The 9,548-nt window shown below is 39.7% G+C and overlaps 1 pseudogene; it reads left to right on the top strand.

Moving 5' to 3' along the window:
- The window catches only part of LOC101664534, a 33,175-nt pseudogene extending 23,865 nt beyond the window's left edge, over nucleotides 1-9,310 (top strand).
- The last annotated feature ends 238 nt before the right edge of the window (nucleotides 9,311-9,548 follow it).

Raw genomic sequence — 9,548 nt, 5'->3', positions numbered from 1 at the left:
GCTATATCTTTTGATAGCCGGGCACCGTTCTTTTGGCAGTCCATGGTACTTTCAATATTCTTCTCGAACACTGTAGTTCAAATGCATTGATTTTTCTTTAGTCTTCTTTATTCAGTGTCCAACTTTCACATGGACATGAGGCACTTGAAAATACTATGGCTTGGGTAAGGTATACTTTAGTCCTCAAAGTAACATCTTTGCTTTGGAATACTAAATAGAGTTCTTGTGCAGCAGATTTACCTAATGTAATGTGTAGTTGGATCTCGCCTGCTACTTCCATGAGCATTGGTTGTGGATCCAAGCAAGTTGAAATCTTTGCTTGACAGCTTCAATCTTTTCTCTGTTTATCATGAGGCTACCTATTGGTCCAGCTGTGGGAATTTTTGTTTGTTTTGCTTTGCATTGAGTTATAATCCATACTGAGGGCTGCAATCCATGATCTTCATCAGTAAGTGATTCAAGTCCTCCTCACTTTTAGCAAGCAAGACTGTAGCATCTGTGTATCGCAGGTGGGTATTAAGCCTTCCTCTAATCCTGATGCTGCATTCTTCTTCTTATATTCCAGCTTGTCTGATGATTTACGGTACTCAGCATACTTAATGAATAAGTATGGTTAAATGATACAGCCCTGATGCACATCTTTCTTGATTTTAAACCAGGTAGTATGCCCTTGTTCTGTTACAATGACTGCCATGTCCATGTACTGCTTCCACATGAGCACAATCAAGTGTTCTGAAATTCCATTCTTTTCAAGGTTATCCATATTTTTTATGATACACACAGTAAAATCCTTGAGTATGGTTAGTGAAACACAAGGAAGCATCTTTCTGGTATCCTCTACTTTGAGCAAAGATCCAATTGACACCAGCTGTAATAGTCCTTGTTTCATGTCCTCCTCTGAATCTGGGCTGAACCTTTGGCAGCTCCTTGTACTGCTGCAACTGTTGTTTGATAATCTTCAGCAAAATTTTATTAGCATGTGATGGAAATAATAACACAAATAAAACTCATTGTCATTGAATTGATACCAAGCCACATCAACCCTCTAAGACAGGGTAGAACTTCCCCTGTGAGTTTCTGAGACTCACTCTTTACAGGAATATTTCAAACTGCTGACCTTGCAGATTGCAGCCCAACATGGAACCACCATACCACCAGGGCTGAATTCTCTGTATTCTATAATTTGCACTGATCACTGGCGATTCTAAAATGCAGCCTGACACATTTTGCCAATACATGATTAGAGCTCAGTCCTAGGAGCTGTGTTTTCGGTTCTTCATGTATGTCACCCATGTTTGCATTGGAGTATTTCTTAACCTGCTTCTGCCCATAGAAGTTTGAGGGCCCAAACTTGGGGGCTCTCACATCTCTTATCACAATCCATACATTCATCCATTGTGTCAAGCATGTTTGTACATATGCTTCCATTATCATTTTCAAAGCATTTTCTTTCTACTTAGCCCTTGATATCAGCTCCTCATTTGCCCCCTTCCTCCCCTGCCCACCCTCCCTCATAAACCCTTGATAAGTTATAGATTATTGTTTTCATATCTTACATCATCCTCTGTCACCCTTCACTTTCTGTTGTTCGACCCACTGGAAGGGGTTATATGTCGATCCTTGTGATCAATTTCCCCCTTTCCTCCCCCCACCTTCCCTTTATCCTCCTGGTATCTCTCTTCTCATTGTTGGCCCTGAGGGGCTTATCTATCCTGGATTCTCTGTGTGTGGCCTCTTATCTGTAGCAGTGTGCATGTTCTGGTCTAATCAAATTTGTAAGGTAGAATTGAAGTCATGATAGTGGGGGGGGAGGAAGGGTGCAGCGATGAAACATACAACTTTCATCTAGTTCTTAAATTCTTCCTCTCCTCCCTCCACTATCATGATCCCAATTATACCTTGAAAATCAGGCTAGACTAGAGGATGTACACTGGTACAGATAGGAACTGGAAACACTGGAAATCCAGGACAGATAAGCCCCTCAGGACCAGTGGCGAGAGTGGCAATACCGCGAGGGTGGAACAAAGTTTGGGTGGAAAGGGGGAACCAATTACAAGGATCTACATATAACCTCCTTTCTGGGGAATGGACAAAAGAACAGTAGGTGAAGGGAGACGTTGGGCAGTGTAAGATATGACAAAATAACAATAATTTATAAATTATCAAGCATTCATGAAGGAGGGGGGAGTGGGGGGTGGAGAATGAGAAGCTGATACCAAGGGCTCAAGTAGAAAGCAAACGTTTTGAGAATGATGATGGCAACAAATGTGCAAATGTGCTAGACACCATGGATGTATGTGTGGATTTTGAGAAGTGTTATATGAGCCCCCAATAAAATGATTTTTTTTAAAAAAACTAGAGGAAAGTTGTGTGTTTCATCAGTGCTATACTGCACTATGGCTGGCTCATCTCTTCCTTGCGACCCTTCTTTGAGGGGATGTCCAGTGGTCTACAGATGGCCTTTGGATCTCTACCCTCCCCATCCCATTCACATTGGGCCCAAACTTTTTACACACTCTTTGTTCCTTTCAATAAAAGCTGACTGTTAAGGCTTTGTGGGTTTTTTGTGTATGTATTGATAATATACTCAAATTAGACAAAAACCCTTCTCTGCTTTTGTCTGAGAGACTGTTGTGGGACAGTGTCTTGAGAGTTCTTCATGGTCCTACTAGATAATGAATAGAATCTCTGAATATGTGCTTAAGACCTTTGTGCAATTTTTATCAGGGTGAAGGTTCTAGGAGATAATCCCTTAGGTCTTTCTGAGTTACTAACAAAAATCGTTTGGTTCACCCTCCATTTGATTTGGCCTGAAGGTTTTTTTTCTGAGTTTGAGAATCATTTGCCTAAAGTGGAAAGCATTTCTACTATAGAACCCAGGAAGACCTGGCCCTTTTGAATGTAATCACTTATTTTCTAGTGCCTCTTTACCCTCTTGGATTTTATCATAGACTTGAAAAATAAACGAGTGACACTTCAAATAATCTGTCTGGGAAATTTCCTTAACTGGCTCTCCTCACTTTTATAATTTTCCAGCTTACTGTAGGTGACAGTGTTACTGAACAAGAGTTAAAATATTTTTCAAACTTTCTTTTCCTCATAAAGACCTTTCAGCTTCCTTAAAGCTCCTTTAGGCTTCTACTTAACACTTGCCTCAAAGCCCAGTAGGTTTCCACTCATAACTTTCTCAATATCTTTCCAGCTTCTTCAACTGCCTCATCCTAATGTCAAAACCATATTTATTTTTAATTTTTATTAGGACACCGCCCCTCTTCAAGTCACAAAATATCACTTGATTACCTAATTCTTCAAAATTTAGTGGCTTAAAACAGTAGTAAATTATTTTAATCACATATATGCAGTTGGCATCTCATCTCTGTTCTGCACAATGCCTTTGGGAGCAGTTTAAATGAAGATTCTCTGCTTTCAAAGTGGCTTGCTCAGATAGCTTGCAAGTTGGTATTGATTGTTGACTGGGCACTCAGCCAGGAATGTTTCACAGTGACCTCAGTGCCGTTTTTATAGGCTGCTTAGGCTTCATGGTGTCATGGTGGCTGTGCTCCAATAGTGAGTGTCCTAAGAGCCTGGTGAAAACTATGTGTAAACTTTATCGACCTAGCCTTGGAAATTAACTAGCATTCTTTCCCTAACCTGTTTCAAGAAAAGGAACACCTAGAACTGCATGTCTTAATGTCAAAGTGTAGAATATAGCTGTGGTCATTGGTTGAGTATACTCTGTCCCCAAATGAGTCTATCAGACGATTTCCCAACAGGCAACCTATTCTCTTTTGCTGAAGAACATCCAACAGTTGGAGCAGTACAGTGAAAGGAATTTACAGAGGTTCAGGCCAGATTCAGAAGAAAATGTGGAACAAGCAATATCATTACAGATGTCAGATGGCTCTTGCTGAAAGCAGAGAATACCAGAAAGATAATTACTCATATTTTATTGATTATGCCAAGGCATTTGACTGTGTGGATCAAAACAAACTTTGGATAACCTTGAGAAGACTGGAATTCCAGAACACTTCATTTTACGCTTGCAAAACCAGTACACGGACCAAGAAGTAGTTGTCAGATCAGAACAAGGGAGTACTGCATGGTTTAAAATCAGAAAAGGTGTGCAACAGGGTGATATCCCCTCATTGTACTTACTCAGTATGTATGCTGAGCAAATAATTAGACAAGCTGGGTTATATTAAGAATGTGGCATTAGAACTGGAGAAATGCTTATTAACAACCTGCACTATGCATATAACACAGCCTTGCTTGCTGAAATCGAGAAGGATTTGGGGCACTTGCTGAGGAAGTTCGAGGATTGTAACCTTCGGTATAAAGAAGACCAACTCAATATAAAGAAGACCAAAATCCTCACCATTGGATCAATAGGTAATATCATGATAAATGGAGGAAGTTCAAATAGTCAAAGATTGTGTCTTGCTTGGATCCGCAATCAGTGCTCATGGAAGCAGCAGTCAAGAACAAAAGGCACATTGCATTGGGTAAATCTACTGCGCAAGATCTCTTTAAAGTTTTGAAAAGCAAGGATGTTCCCCTTTAAGAGTGAAGTGTGCCTGACCTAAGCCATGGTATTCTCAATGGCCTCATATGAAGATCAAAGAAGAATCAATGTGTTTCACTTGTGGTGCTAGAGAACAATACTAAAGTAACATGGACTGCTAAAAGGACAACCCAATTTCCCTTGGAAGAGGTACAGCCAGAATACTCCCTGGAGGCAAGGATAGCAAGATTTCATCTTAGAGTACTTTGGACGTGTTTTCAGGAGAGACCAATCCCTGGAGAAAGACATCATGCTTGGTAAAGTAGAGGAGCAGAGAAAAAGAGACTGGCCCTCAAGAAGATGGATTGACACGGTGGCAGCAACAGTGGGCTCAAGCATAGGAACAGCTGTTAGGATGGCCCAGGACCAGGCGTGTTTCATTCTGTTGTTAGAGCATAGTTACTCGGTCACAGCATAGTCGCTATGGTTTGGAAACCACTCAATGCCACCTAATAACAACAACGTATTCTCTTAATCCTTTTTTTTTAACCTTAGATAAGCAAATGCAATTTTATTTTTATCAATTTGTTGGCTGATATGTTTTCACTTAAGTATACCTAGCTAACTGCCATCCAGTCAATGCCGACTCTTAGTGACCCTATGAAACAGAACTACCCCTGTGACTTTCTAAGACTGTAACTGTTAATGGAAGTAGAAAGCCCCAAATTTCTCCTGAGCAATAGCTAGTGGTTTCGAACTGCTACCTTGCAGATCATAGCCTATCACATAAATACTACCTCTGCATATATGAGGGTAAATCAAAAGATAATTGCTACTCAGGTGCCAGTTCAAGCATGAACAGACATCTTCCAAACAAACTCAAACCACACTCAGTGCTGTTGAGTCAATTCCGACCCTATTATAAGGACAGAGGTACGAGCACCATCAGGTTTATGAGACTGTAAATCTTTTCAGGATGATAGAGAGCTTCGTCTTTTCCCCGTAGAGTGGCTGTGGTTAGCAGCACAAGCAAAGCATGTTTGAACATGTCTCTTCGATCAGTGGATGACTTTTTATGTTTTCTCATTAGAGTGCCTTCAAAAAAAGGCCAAATCAAAACTGGATTTTGAGGGGATTGGTGAGACAGTTAAATTCAAGGCAGAGTGGTTATCTCATGAGGTTATAGAGACTACTTTGGGAATTTATTTGTTTTTTAAACTGAAAGTCCTTATTTAATTTAATTGATATCTAGATTTTTTAAAATCATTTTACTGGTGGCTCTTAAAGCTCTTATCACAATCCATCCATTCATCCATTGTGTCAAGCACATTTGTACATATGTTGCCATCATCATTCTCAAAACATTTTCTTTCTACTTGAGCCCTTGATATCAGTTCATTTCACCCCTCCTCCCCCCACTCCCTCCCTCATGAACCCTTGATAATTAATAAATCATTATATTTTTCATAACTTACACTGACCCCTGTCTATTTTCACCCACTTTTCTGTTGTTTGTCCCCCTTGGGAGTGGATTATATGTAGATCATTGTCATCAGTTCCCCCTCTCCCCCTCCACCATCCCCTTCCCCTCCTGGTATTGCTACTCTCATTATTGGTCCTGAGGGGCTTATCTGTCCTGGATTCTGCTTCAGGAATTCGTAAGGAGTAATCTTGAAAAGTTTTCTCAAAGGATACAGGGTAATCATAGGGCCTAAGGAACTTTTAAGAAAATGGAAAGCAGCATTGATTGAGAAAAGTGGCAGAAAGGTTACACCAAGGATATTTCCCCCCAATGTGACATTATACCTGCTCATTCTTCAAGGGTAGCAAAGGCTGTCCTATGATGTTTTCATTGGGAAATCGTACATATCGACCTTTCAGTCCTAATCTTGCCTATTCACACTTTGTTTGTTCCCTTAACTCAACGTTTTACAAGGAACATGATTTGAGACCCTCTAGAATGACAAAATTTCTGTTTGGGCATGCTGTGTACTCCTCAGGGAAGGATTCAAGAGCCGGAAATACTACCTTCAGGAATATGTTATAGACCTAGATGGAGGATATATCAAGAATCAATGGCTTCATGTTTTGATAGTTCCATTTAATAAATGTTTCTCTGATTTTGTAACATGTTGGAATACCCGCCTATGTCAATTCTATCCACATCTGTTTTTCACCTGATTGTATTGTGGTGGTTCTTTTTAGTAAGATAATACTTGAAAGTGCTATCTATGAGGAAAATCAAATTCTTTTGAACAAAAGGATTCGTTTGTGTTACAAGATCAACTAAAATGACAGTCATAACTTATTCTCATGTAGTCCCTAAATGGTGAGGGAAAGCAATTCAAAACAGATTAGAAAATGATTTGCTGTTGATGTTTCAAAGTATTACAATGAATGATGCGTTTATAATTTACAGGAAGAACCTATTCCTTCACCCAACTTCTAGTGTTAGTTGAGTCCTGTGCCAGGCATTGGCACCTGGAGGCAGCAATGGTCGTACTCCCATGGGACATGTCATAAAAGAAGAAAGCTCAGCATCAGTACAGGTGAATTTGCTCCCTTGTTTAGAGCCCCAGTGAGAGCTATGAGAATGGCTGTTGGGGAACCTACCTTTGACCCCTGATAAAATGTCAGAGATCTGACAAGTGAAGATGATAGACACACTAGGAGACACATTAGTATGTGTGTGTGTGTGTGTCATGTTCATGTGCAGCTCCTACTACAAACACCTGCAGATGTACATGCACCTAGTAGTTACCAGAGATTTCTAGGAAAGCAGTAGGTTCTGTTATGATTCCATTAGGAGACTACATATCAAACAACTCTCTTGGAAAGTACATGGTCTTTAGAGCCTTAAAGAGCAGAAGTCTGAGTGTGATGGAGCCATTTCATATATAATGAGTTTCTTAATTTTCCATCATGTTTGCCACTATAAACAAGTACAGTTCAAGCAAGGGATAAAATATTCAGTACAGCATAGCTTTTCCAAGTGTGGTTTGGATTTCCCTAAGACCCAGAAATCTCTGAAACCCTTACAGAGTCTCTGTAAGATCAAAATGATTTTCATAATAGTATTAGTATCATACTTGTTCATATTCATTGTTTTGTGCGTGTACATGCTGTGGTTTTTATCAAAGCAAATTGAATGTAGAACCATATAGAGAATTTGACTATCCTCTCTTAAACCAAACCATAAAGAGCTTGTAGAAATGTGAAAGTGTAATTTTTTTATCACTGATTTTGGGGGGGGGTGTATTGGGAAATACAATTATTGTTCATAATGTTAGTTATATTAATATCTAATGGGTTAGTTTTTGTTATATGTAAATACTTTAATAGTTATTCTAAAATTTCTATTTTAGCTTCCAATGTGATCAATTTAAGCCACATAAACCAAATTTTTTTGAATCTTCAATAATGCTTAAAAGTATTAGAGGTTTTGATACCATGAAGTTTGAGAACTACTAAAGTTTGGTATTCTACTCGACTTTGAACCTGCTGCTTAATGTCTCTGAGACTCAGGAAGTCTGTGGAATGGGGAGGATGATCAAAGTTTGTCCTTCCTAAAAGGGTGAAAGGAGTTATTGCATGCCACGAGTTTATAACAGTACATAGAACAGAATAAATGGTCAGTGTATGTTAGCTTTTGTTATTACTGTTCAATTTTAAGTCATAATCTATGTGATTTCAAACAGTGCTGTTGCTGAAAAGTTTTGCTTGTGTATATGATCTTGTATATAGTTTTGCTCGATACATCTGAAAGGGGGAGATTGGATTTTTGTTTTTTTCTTTTTTATGTTAAGTCAGTGGTTCTCAACCTGTGGGTTGTGACCCCTTTAGGGGTCGAATGACCCTTTCACAGGGGTCGCTTGATTCATAACAGTAGCAAAATTAGTTATGAAGTAGCAATGAAAATAATGTTATGGTTGGGGGTCACCACAACATGAGGACCTGGGTCATGGTGTTAGGAAGGTTGAGAACCACTGTGTTAAGTTACAGCACACTTTTTATTGGCAGGTAGCCAGGCCTTGAAATTTCAGAAACATAAAGTCAGAATAATTTGGGGTGCTTTTGCAACCCCATCCTTGCTTGCCTTTCTCAGCCCTCGTCTAGATTTTGCCCCTTCAGAATCAGGATCAGCAGGTGGGCGGTGTCATTTGGGGAAGCTCCAGGAGGCGCCTGCAGAGAGCATCTGAGTCACACTTGAGAGGAAGAAGCCGAGCCATGAGAAATGCAGCAATTTGCTCACACAAGTTTACTTACCCAACATATAAGAGTCCAAGCCAGGAGAGAGTAGAATTTTCCTGATTTGTAGCAGAAAAGACACTGAGCTAAGAAGTAGAAAAACTGACTTCAGTTTCAATCTAACACCTTGCTTAGTTGTCTGACGTGGAACAATTTACTTGAATCTTTAAGTCTTAGTATCCTCATCTATAAAATGGCAGGGGCGCGGGGGTGGAGTACCTCCCATTCCAGGGTTGGAAAAAGAATTGCACTGATATCACAGAAAGGGCCCTCTTGCCACTTTTCAGGTGACATTGCCTGCCCAGTCCTTCGCGTGTAAAGTCACTTCACAGAGAAAGAAGTGATTATTTTTAAAATGTAGAAGCTTGCCTTCAATGCTATGCTTTGTAGCTTTGTAACATTTATACTTCTGTCTTTTTAGGGCAGCCCAGAAACTTGCAGGACCTGTGCCGAATTAAAATTTGTCAGTGTATATGCCTTCAAAACCTGAAACTACTTGACGAGCTACCAATTGCCAAGGTCATGAAAGACTACTTAAAACACAAATTTGATGATATCTGATATTCACATAACTTTGAGCAAGATTATGAGTTATATTCCTGATACTTAAACGGCTTTTTGCCTTCCACAAAGTATATCCCATGCAATTTTTGATTTGCTGTGATGTCAGGAAGCAGATATACACTTTTAAGGTTTGGGGATTTTTGGTTGGTTGGTTTGCATGGTAGGGGTGGGGATACACACACACACACACATACACACACCACTTGCTCGGTTTCTTGGTCCAAGTTTATGTGGT

The sequence above is a fragment of the Echinops telfairi genome, unplaced genomic scaffold, assembly GCF_000313985.2.
Source record: "Echinops telfairi isolate 266 unplaced genomic scaffold, ASM31398v2 ScPeMD7_7;HRSCAF=31, whole genome shotgun sequence".
NCBI lineage: Eukaryota > Metazoa > Chordata > Mammalia > Afrosoricida > Tenrecidae > Echinops > Echinops telfairi.
The sequence above is the reverse complement of the archived record's forward strand: the minus strand, read 5'-3'. Positions and strand labels throughout refer to the sequence as shown.